Here is a 12,437-nt window from a genome sequence, read left to right on the forward strand (position 1 = left end):
TTCTTCTTTGCAGCAAGTAATTTGAAAAATATTAGGTCTTTTTTCATTTTGGCCCGTCAGCCCAAAGTATTTTCGTCACTTACCAAAATATACAAAACATATACACTTATTATGTATATTTATTTATAAAAATATGTATTTTTATACTTAAATATGCAAAACCTATTCATTTGCTGAATATTTTATAAATTAGATCAGCGAAAGGCATTAGACTGTAATTATCTCTAAAATCATGACATTTGTCTTGAAATTTAACTAGCAATCTTACTTCACAAATAAATGATATAGGTGACAACGGGATGGTAAAATAAGATGGGGGAAAGAATTTGGACACCTTGGATCATTAGATTTACACATACGCGTGGTTACTTTAACATTTATGCCAACCTTCTACATGAGCGAGATTTTAGTGTGTCTCATCGAGATGCTGGTGTTGACTATGGTCTGCAGGACCGGATTCTCATCGGGATGCTACATTTGCCAAATTCGGAAGTTTAAAGTGGTACAATTTTTGTTTTAGGATAGGTTTTTCCGGTAGAATCGTGGAAAGTTCGATCAGGCGGACGCCCATTCTCACGCTCGGTGTAGAAATTAGAGACTGTTATACTTGTAAACCTACATCAAGCATCAGAGTCGACTATTAGGAATCTTCTATGCCAATTTGATAGACTGAATATTCAAAACTATGTATTGTTGGTTCCAAAGTCCGATTTCCTCTTTGATCTTGGTGTGTTAAGAGGCCATCCAGTGATCGACACCGACCTATTATTCGACAATACAAGACCACAAAATGCGATTAAATTTCAGGAATCACACAGAGATATTCTTGTTAAAGCCCATGTAATATGAAAGGCCGTGTGTGTACAGTGAGAACTCGTAAGTTCACCCCGGTTCATCGAAGGGTCATTCGGGGTGATTAGCGAAGATTGGTCCGAGAATGTAACACCTCGTAGCTTCGGGCTAAGGTTTGACTCGTAAGATGATAATATAATGAAACCAATATAAGGATTATAGAAAGTGTTTTGAAAACTAATCAAGTCATAAGAAGCGTCTTTGGGCAAAACAAAGTTGGAAGCCATTCTACGGGGCATGTTTTCAAGTGAGTTTGTAGAAGGTTTTACTTTCAGCGACCACAACCCCTTTACTAATTAGGAATTTGGGAAAACTTCCAGATGAAATTGTAGCCCTTTGAAATACCTTTCCAACGGTATATTATGGAGGTCAAGAGGACATATGTACAAAAAGTTATGACCATTTTATTGAATGATTGCAAAGCAGTCCGCTCACTGGTCATATTATACGGACGAATTATATGGTCCATATAATTTTATATGGACCGTATAAAATGGTTGTATTTCATGAAATTTCGGCTCGACATTCTATGTTGCGCCATGATTAAATATGGTCATATTATACGGACCGTATAACTTTATACGGACCGTATAAATAACCATACAATTTTCTGACTCTGTTTAGTATAAATTCAGGCCTTCAGTTCTTTTATTTCATTATTCATAATTCCAAGCCCTAGAACGAAGGATTTCTTCTCCCAACAATCCAAAACATCAAGGCAAGTCAATCCAAGCCTTTCCAAATCAATTCTAACATGTACTCTAATAATCTAAGCAAGAAATCATTGTTCCTAATCTAGGGTTTCCAAGAAAAACCCAAACTCAAGGCTCAAGGTCTAAACCCTAGGGAATTGTTTCAAGTTTGGAACTTTACCAAGGTATGTAGAACTTCTATCTACATGTGGGAATCTCTACGTTCTTCCCCATGCCTCGTTTCTTTTATTTTTATTTTCTTATATTCTATGAAGTTCAAATCCTAGGGCATTAAATCCAACATATTGGTAGCCCATAGTTATGTAATTATGATCATGAATTGTGTATCTATATCCATTATTGTATTCTTAATCTTCCACTACGGTTATTAGGAACCCAAGCTTAATTCGTGAATCATGAATTTATCCTCATGCATTCCCATTATGTTTTTATTAAACTTTATGGTTTTATTAGCAAGACGCAAGCATGTTTTCAAGATAACTATATGTATTTATGATTATTATTATTCATGAATCAAGAACATGTTTGCAAGACTATGACAAGTATCTCATGAAACCATGATCTCACAAGCTATCATGATAATTCACATGTTTTGGGATTTGCTTAGTTAACCGAGAAGGATCAGTAAAGCCTGAAACTACATAGCCATCGTAGGATAAGGGTTGTCAGCAAGGAGGCAAAACCTTCATTATGCAGTTTGGATCCTAAACATGCTTATTATTAGTTAAATCTCATATCCCTGGCAAGGTGTGAGTGTTCTGCTGGTAGGACGCAAGTACCAGATCATGTTGTCGGTTATACTATAGCACTCCCCACGTTACAAGCAGTTATATATACATGTATTTCCATTGATTTACTGTTTTCAGACTTTACTCACGCTTCATGCTCATGTTCAGGTTATATTCAGTTTCAGTTCATGTCCTACACCTATATTGTGCCATGTTCTTCATTTCGGCGGGTTTACATACTAGTACTATTCACCATGTACTAACGTCCCTTTTGCCCGAGGTCCGCACTTCATGGTGCGAGATCGGTTTAGGAGAGCATACACACCGCGCGGCCAGATCACCTCGATTATCGACGTATTGGTGAGCCCCACTTCTCTCGGTGGTTTAACATAGAGTACGCACTAGTATTCGGTTTATGATAGTCCAGGGCCATGTCCTGGTAGTTAGTATTCAGACATGTTTTAGAGGTTTCATATACAGATGTTAGTTCACAGAATCAGTTGTGCTTTTATGTTTGCAGACTATTACGTTTTCATGATTCTTCATGCTATGAGATTACTTCAAGATTTTATTCCGCAATTACATTTTCATGATTCATTTGAATTGCACCATATAGATTATGTTGTTTTGATGCCCATGTTGACAAGCAAGCCATGAGATTCGCTCGGACACATGCAAGCAAGGCCCGAGTGTCATGTTGCGCCCAGACCATGGTTCGAGACGTGACAAAGCTTGGTATCAGAGCCTAGGTTCAGGTGTCTTTAGGGAGTCTATGATACCGTGTCCAGTGGGGTCACTTTTATATGTGTGAGAACCCCATACATCTAAACAGTTGACCACCAAGACATTTAGGATTGTCTCACTTCTTTCATATTCTAGATCGTGCAGTTAGAGTAGTACTTTCAGGATGGAACGAACCGAACTTGCACGAAGGGAGTCCGAGAAGATGAGTCTGAAATTATCCTTTCGCTGATTTCTCTCCGAAAATCACGCCCTCAACGAAAGTGACCGATATTTCCGGGGCCATTTCCCACGTTGGAGTTTGAGTCATTTAGCTAGTACAGGATACTAGTGCTATAAATATAGATGTAACTTGACCTCATTAGAAGGCATCCTCATCTCATCTCCATCTCAAGTTAGCAATTAACACTTAAAAATCTCTTTCATAGCAAAGGCCCAATATTAGCAAAGCTTCGTCTCTTTTAGTTTATTTTTTGGTCCAAGCAAGGAGATAAAATCTTTTTCCACTCGGACCCATTGTTTGCATTCCTTACACATGCTATCTTCTTTTAATTTTACGTTAACTCTTTAATTTTTCGATCATTCGTTTATCTTGTTAGCAAGCCCGGTCATATATCCTTTAAACGGCGTACAAATTCAATTGTTGCTCTCTTTGAGGCAAAATAGTTTGGCTCCCACCCTGGGGCTAAGGATAATAGTGACGGCTTATTGACTAGACAACGTTCACTTGTTTTGTTCATTTTTGTGATTTCAGGATCAACATGTCGAACCTAAGCCATTCCGTTCACCTCAACGAAGATGAATCTAGCGAGCACAACGCAAACCTCAAAAGGGTACCACCCAACAACGTACCCGCCGTTGATCCAGTGGGTGACCAGCCCATCCAAAATCCGAATGCTAATGGAGCGGATAGGCGTGGAGCCCTCGGAGGAGAGGCGAAGGAAATTAATTTATGTGTGATTTATAATTTGTTGCAGGAACACCAAGTCACCATGCAACAACAGCAAGAAGCCATTGTGCGACTTCAAAGGGATCTCGACGATGCGTTGGCACCAGAACCGGATCGAGTGTCAGAACTGATTCGAAAGGAAATGGAGGTCGGCAATAGTCATGACAGGCCGGCCATTGGTGAGTCATCAGAGATGATAAGAATGCTCGAAGCTTTGACCAAATGGATAGATTCCAATGAGAAAAAGGTGGATGACTATAACTCCTGGGTGGATCAGATCCCGGGAGCGCCTCTGATTCTCATGGGACAAGAAACCAAATACATAGTGAGAAGGCCCTTCCCTCCAAGTGCCACACCAAAGCTGATCCTGAAGAGATTTAAAATGCCAGATATATAGAAATATGACGGAACAACCGATCCACAAAAGCACATTACTACCTACACATGTGTTATAGCCGGCAATAATCTCAAGGACGCTGAGATCGATTGAGTAAGCTTGAAAACATTTGGTGAAACCTTGACCAAATAGGCCATGTAGTGGTACTGTTCGTTGCCCCAACATTCCATCCCATCCTTCGAGTTACTAGTGGATGCCTTTGTTAAAGCTCACGGAGGGGCACGGAAGGTACAAGCCTGGAAGGCGGACATATTTAAGATTTTTCAAGGGGACGACAAGCGACTCAGAGAGTTCGTAACCAGGTTCCAGCAGAAAAGAATGTTGTTACCCTCGGTCCCTGACGAATGGGCCGCCCAAGCATTCACGAAGGGACTTAATCCCAGGAGTTCCAACGCATCCCTCCAACTGAAGGAAAATTTGTTGGAATTCAGTTGTTGGAATTCAGTGCTATGACTTGGGCAGATGTGCACAACAGGTACGAATCGAAAATCAGAGTAGAGGATGATCAGCTTGGGCTCCCACCGGGTCTAGTAACCCGAACAAGGAACAATAGATCAAAAAAGGCGTTTGAACCAGAATACAACCCTCCGGACAAGTATCAACCTTATCCATTTGTAAGCCCCGGTTTTCGGTCAGAAAAAAGCAGGAATACCCCCGGTCTTAGCATAAATCGAGGGGACAGGCGGATCGACCAAGGAGACAGGCGGAATGACCGAGGTTCATCTAGCAAGGGTCTCCAATACAAAAATAATGCCGCCGCAATCTCGAGTACTGGAGAAAGCCCTAGGTTGTCGGAATATAATTTCAACGTTGACTCATCAGCTCTGGTGGCGGCTATTGGAAAGATTGAAGGAGCAACCTGGCCAAGACCACTTCGAGCCGACCCTTCGAGGCGGGATCCAAAACTGATATATGACTATCATAGTACCCATGGACATCGGACTGATGACTGCAGGGGGTTAAGAGATAAAGTAGCCCGGTTGCTCAAGAACGGCCATCTCAGAGAATTCTTAAGTGAACGAGGGAGGAATAACTATAAGAATAGGAAAGGTAACAAAAAGGTTGAGCGGAGGAACCTCAACATGTAATAAACATGATTATTGGCGGGGTTGAAATACCTCGAGAACCTGTCATGAAGAGGACGAAGTTCTCTATCACGAGGGAAAAGAGGAGCAGGGACTACGTATCAGATGGATTTATTTCGTTCAGCGACGAGAAAGTGGAAGGCATCACCCAGCCTCACAATGAAGCCCTGGTAATCTCTGTACTTATAAATAAAACTCACATTAAATATATTTTAATTGATCCAGGAAGCTCGACAAATATCATTTGTTGGAAGGTCGTCGAATAGCTGGTATGTTGGATCAAATCATACCAACAACCCGGGTCTTGAACGGGTTCAACATGGCCAGTGAAACCACCAAATAAGAGATCACCTTGCCCGTAAACATAGCCGTAGTTGTGCAACACGCAAAGTTCTACGTCATTTATGGAGATATGAAGTACAGTGCCCTGTTCGGGAGACCTTGGATACACGTGATGAGAGCAGTACCTTCCACATTACACCAAATGCTAAAATTTCCAACCCCCGATGGGATAAAAGTAATTCGAGGAGAGCAGCCAGCTGCCAAAGAGATGTTCGCAGTCGAGGAAGCAGCACCAAAAGAACTCGCATCGAAGGACCCAACAGTAAGCCGCACCAAAAATTCAGACGCAGACAAAGGGGCCAAATAGCAATCACAGAATGTGGTGGCCGAAAAGGAAGATGACTTCGGTATACTAAGATCCTCCGTGCTGCCGGACGAATCTGATACAACGAAGTCAACAATAGAAGAACTGGAACAAGTTGTCCTCTTTGTTCATCTCCCGGAAAGAAAGGTATACCTGGGCACGGGACTCACCCCGGAGCTCAGGAGTGAATTAATTAAATTTCTTAAAGCTAATTCGGATTGTTTTGCATGGTCCTATTTAGACATGAAAGAAATCCCGCCGAAAGTAACCACTCACCAATTAAGCTTGGACCGGAGTTTTCCCCCAGTAAAATAAAAACGAAGGCTAATGTCAGAGGTCAAACACGCATTCGTCAAAGAGGAGGTAACAAAGTTGTTAAAAATAGGGTCCATCCGGCAGTTCAAGTACCCGGACTGGTTAGCCAACGTGGTCGTCGTACCAAAGAAAGGTAACAAATTTAGAATGTGCATTGACTTTAAAGATTTAAATAAGGCGTGTCCGAAGGATTCTTTCCCTTTGCCTCACATCGATCGTATGATAGATGCGACGGCCGGACACGCTCTGTTAAGTTTTCTTGACGCATACTCCGGGTACAATCAGATCCGAATGAACCCGGAGGATCAGGAGAAAACATCTTTTATAACTCGATATGGAACTTATTGTTATAACGTAATGCCCTTCGGACTAAAAAACGCCGGAGCCACCTATCAATGCTTAGTTAATAAAATGTTTGAAGAACAGATAGGAAAAACGATGGAAGTTTACATTGATGACATGCTAGTCAAGTCTCTGAAAACAGAGGACCATTTAAAGCATTTGCAGGAAACTTTCAATGTTATGCGCAAATACAACATGAAGCTAAACCCGGAGAAGTGTGCGTTCGGCATCGGGTTGGGAAAATTTTTAGGATTCATGGTGTCAAATTGAGAGATTGAAATTAACCCGAACAAGATAAAAGCCATCGAAGATGTCACGGTGGTAAAAAATGTGAAGGGCGTACAAAGACTAACCGGGAGAATTGCGGCCTTAAGCTGATTCATTTCCAGATCCTCCGATAAAAGTCACCGTTTCTTCTCCCTACTCTAGAAGAAAAATGACTTCGTATGGATGCCTGAATGTCAACAAGCTTTAGAGGAATTGAAGCAGTATCTATCAAGCCCGCCCCCGCTGCACACACCCAAGGCCGATGAGCAGTTATACTTGTACTTGGCCGTATCCGAGATAGCGGTAAGCGGTGTCCTAGTCCGAGAGCAAAAAAGTATGCAATTTCCGGTTTATTATGTTAGTAGAACTTTAGGGGATTCTGAGAAGCGTTATCCCTAATTGGAAAAGCTAGCTTTAGCATTGTTAAGTGCGTCTAGAAAGTTGAAATCGTACTTCCAATGTCACCTCATATGCGTAATAACTACCTACCCATTAAAAAACGTAATGCATAAACCAGAATTATCCGGTAGGTTAGCGAAATGGGCGGTTGAAATCAGCAGATATGACATCGAGTACAAATCCCAAACAGCCATAAAGTCTCAAATGACTTCATGGCAGACTTTACGCTCGCGATGATACCCGAGGTTGAAAAAGAACTATTGCTAACCTCGGGTAAAACATCAGGAGTCTGGACCTTACATACGGACGGTGCATCCAACGTCAAAGGGTCCGAACTCGGTATCGTACTAAAAAGTCCGACCGGAGATATTATACGTCAGTCTATAAAAGCATTGTCGAAATTGACTAACAATGAAGCCGAGTACGAGGCCTTGATTGCAGGTTTAGAGTTAGCCCGGGGTTTGGGCGTCGAGGTCATTGAAGCAAAATACGATTCCCTCCTGGTCGTGAACCAAGTTAATGGGACTTTCGAGATAAAAGAGGATAGAATGCAAAATTACTTCGAAAAAGTTCAAGTGGTCTTACATCAGTTCAAAGAATGAACGTTAAAACATACCCCAAGAGAGCAAAACACCGAGGTAGATGTTTTGGCGAACTTGGGCTCCTCGGTAGAAACGGAAGGATTGAACTCGAGCACTGTTGTCCAGTTGATGAATTCGGTTATAGAAACCAATCAAGCCAAAGTCAACGCAACAAGTTTGACTTGGGATTGGCGAAACAAGTACATAGATTATTTAGTGGATGGGAAGCTGCCAATGGATCCGAAGGAATCACGTGCATTACGAACTAAAGCAGCGAGATACTGCATGGTCGATGGTAGGCTATACCGACGTTCCTTCTATGGCCCCCTCGCTAGATGTTTAGGGCCCGGGAAAGCCGACTATACAATGCGAGAGATGCATGAGGGAGCATGCAGCAATCATTCCGGAGCAGACTCGTTGGTCCGAAAATTGATCCGGGCAGGATATTATTAGGATCATATGGAAACGGATGCACAGAACTTTGTTCGCAAATGTGACCAATGTCAGAGACACGCCATGATGATACACCAGCCGGGCGAATTGCTTCACCCGGTACTTTCCTCATGACCATTCATGAAATGGGAGATAAATATAGTCGGACCTTTACCCTCAGCACCAGGTAAGGCTCACTTTATATTATTTATGACTGACTATTTTTCTAAGTGGGTTGAAGCACAGGCATTTCAAAAGGTCCGAGAAAAAGAAGTCATCAAATTCATATGGGACCAAGATTCGACATCCCGGCCGAGATCACATGTGACAATGGTCATCAATTCATAGGGGCCAAGGTAAACGACTTCCTTGAGGGACTGAAGATAAAGAAAACAATGTCAATTCCGTACCACTCGAATGCAAATGGACAAGCGAAGTCCACGAACAAAACCATCATTCAGAACTTGAGGAAGCTTCTCGATGAGTCTAAAGGCATATGGAGAGAAGTTCTCCCCGAGATATTATGGGCATATAGAACTACACCGAAGTCAAGCACCGGGGAAACATCATTTTCTCTAGTGTACGGCACTGAGGCTCTAATCCCGATCGAAGTAGGCAAGCCCATCCTTAGGTTTCGATATGCCACAAGAGAATCAAATGACGAAGCTATGGCTATAAAGCTCGACTTAGCGGAGGAATTGCACGAAGTCGCTTTAGTCCGATTAGCGGCCCACAAACAACGAATAGGCAGGTACTAGAACCAAAGGACGAATCTCCGGCATTTCCAAATTGAGGACTTGGTCCTTCGAAAGGTAACGCTGCGTACGAAGAACCCCAACGAAGGAAAACTCAGGCCAAATTAGGAAGGACCGTACAAGGTAATCGGAATAACGGGCAAAGGGTCTTATCAGCTCGAGGCAATGGACGGACAACAGGTGTCGAATAATTGGAACGTGGCACATCTAAAGAGATACTATTACTAAGGTATGAGCTTAACCCTGGTAAATTTCTTAAACCTGTTATTTAACCCTTGCAGGTAATAGCACAAACGAAGTAGTGATAGCCAGATTTAGGTTGGAGAACACGTGTTGCACTCTTTTTCCCTTACCCCGATTTTGTCCCAACTTGGGGTTTTCGGCAAGATTTTTAATAAGGCAACAACATATAGCGTGTTACTTAAAATTTCGAAGACTGGTTACGAGTCGAATGGGACTCCCCGGTAACAATGACGGTGTTTTTCTTCTCATACTTCAAATATAAACACTGGGGGACTAGAGCATATAACCCCCATGAGATGTTGAACCGAGGGCATTGAAGGGTTTCTGTGTTAGGTTATCTTTGTAAGGGCCAAACGACCGAATGAGTCATGCCCGGATAGATTATTTATAAGGGCCAAACGACCGAAGGAGTCGTTCCCGGATAGGTTATTTTGCAAAGACTAAACGGCCAAATGAGCCATGCCCTTAGGTTCTGTAATCATTTGTCTTGTGAAATGAGAAAAACAATTCGGTTCAAGCTTCAGTTCAAACTTTGTGAAATTTCAATTTCGAATCAAAACTCAAGCTGCTCATGCTTCCATTTACTCCCTTTTCGCAAGGGACTATCCGCTATAATAAGACAAAATAAACTATGAGCCCAAATAAATTCTAAGAGAATTAAGCTTGATGCCAACATAAAGGCGTTAACAGTCCGGACTAAGCCTAAGCACTATCTAAATTCATTTAAGGTCAAAAAATATCGACCTAAAATGCCTAGTATGGATTCGGAGACGTCCGAATTCACGAGCATAAAGTAAGGCCCATGATAAAAGGACCAGAAAACGGCCTCAAGTTAGTAATACTCGATGTAAGTTCACATTGCTCTAAGAATGAGCTTACTTCGGTCCGTCAATCCAAAAACATCCACATTATATTCAGCCAAAGCATCAAAAGAATAGAGGCTACACCAAGCCCAAAAACTATCATATATATATATGGCCCAAAATATGCCGAATCATTCAAAATTTACATGGGGAGAAAAAACCCCAACACAATAAAAAAGGGTTTACTCCTCTTCCGAGGAGGCAAGTTCTTCAAAGTTCGAGGGGTCATCCCCGGAGCTTTCTCCATTAACAGCCTTGTACGTCTTGGCTTCCATCTCCTCGGACAGAGCAATCTTGGCACCAATGCCTTCGAGGCCTTGCTTCTGGATCTCACGAAGAGTATGAACCCTAGTTAGCCATTTCATATGCTCGGCCTTCAGCACGGAACAATAAGTGGCCACTTGGACATCGACAACAACTTGATCTTGGATCCGGTGATGGGCTGCCAATGACTGGTTCAGTTGCTCGGTTAGGCTTTCCACGGACTTGGCTTGGTCATCCGCCACCTTTTGAGCCATTTTCAGAATCTCTTTCTCCACAGAGCGCTCGGTCATTAACCTGTCAAACTTGGCCTTAAAAGCATTAAGCTTTTGCCTAAGAGTAGAAATGGCAGCCTAACGTTCTTCAAAGTCTTCGGCAGAAATCTCAGCCTCCGTGGTCAACCTTTCTTTATCTACATGGAGGAGGGTGTACTTTTCGGCCATGTCCGCCAACTTGTTCCCTGTTCGGAGGTTCTCTTCCCTAGTGAGGGCAAGCTCAGCCTTAGTCACCTCGAGTTCGGCCCTGGCAACATTAAGATCGGCGTTGACCTCAGCTTTAAGAATGGAGGCGTTGTCAGATTCCGACAATCGCTTTTCGGCCTCTCGAAAAAGGGTCGCAAATTTTTTAGTCTCACGACTTTGGGCATCCAATTGACCCCGGGCATCGTCGAGCTGACTTCGCAGCTTACCACTCTCCTTTGAACTCCGGAGAAAGCCTTCGTGCAGTAACACCATGGCCTGCATTTGAGAATGGGTTAATATGAGAGAATTTAAAGGGTGTGAATTAAGATAATTCACTAGTACATACCCGGTTGCAGGCGTGCATCTTGTCGTTCAGGAGACACGACCATGAAACATTGTCCATATTTTCCCGATCTTTGTGGGACACCAAAGACCGAAAATAGCTAGCCACACCAATCGGATGGGAAAAAAAATGCGTATTCTCTAGTACAGATACGATAGTAGATTTCATTTTCCTCGGGTCAGCACTTGGAGGCGGGAAACGTGCCCACAAGGTTGGACCGACAACCCGATTCAGTGATATGTAGAGGCCGCCTATTACCTTGGGGGATCGGCAGGTTGAAACCCAAAGGGTCGGCACGACAATGTACGCTCGTGGGCAACCTCCTCCAATATAGTGTCGAGGTCTTCCTCGTGTAAAGAGGGGGAAGAAGAAGCCCCGAGCAAATTAGTCATGTCAGTGGCAGGTTCCTCACCAGATTGATCATCCTCGATTGCGATGACATCACCAGAGATCCGTACTGGACTCTCTAAAGGTTGCTGAGAGCCAACTTCGGGTACCCCCTGTGGATAAACGCGCTACAAGTCCGCGCCATAGTAGGGTTAACCAGAGGTGGTGCAGCTTGTTATACGCGGAAGGCAGTCATGAAGTCATTGTCATCCTTCTCGGGCACATCCTTCAGTGACCGTAAAGGTTCATTGCGGGTCGAGGCGGGTTTCCTTCTTTTGGTCCCGTAAAAGATGAAGGTTGGGAGGACCTGCTCTGTTTCCTGCTTGTGGCCACCTCGGCAACGAGTTGCTCGATGTTGGCCGGATCGAACATCGAACTCTCTCCAGGGGACGCAGGTAGAGGCTCCCTCAATTGGGTCTTATTCCGCTTTAAGCCTACGAATATAATAGGACGTCACGAGCCGAAAAAAGCATAAAAGTATAACTAGGGGCGCGAAGCCCAAGAAGACTCACCGTGATTTTTCACCTCCCATTTGCCCACTGACAAATGGCTCCAAGATCGAAGCACATGAGGGCATTGGGCCATAAGGTCCTCGGGCCACTCTTGGGTTTTAAAACACGACACTCTTTCTTGGGGTAAAAAAAGGGGGAACGAAAAGAAAGGAAAAAAAGAAAATT

The sequence above is a fragment of the Lycium ferocissimum genome, chromosome 5 (genome assembly GCF_029784015.1).
Source record: "Lycium ferocissimum isolate CSIRO_LF1 chromosome 5, AGI_CSIRO_Lferr_CH_V1, whole genome shotgun sequence".
In the NCBI taxonomy this organism is placed as follows: Eukaryota; Viridiplantae; Streptophyta; class Magnoliopsida; order Solanales; family Solanaceae; genus Lycium; species Lycium ferocissimum.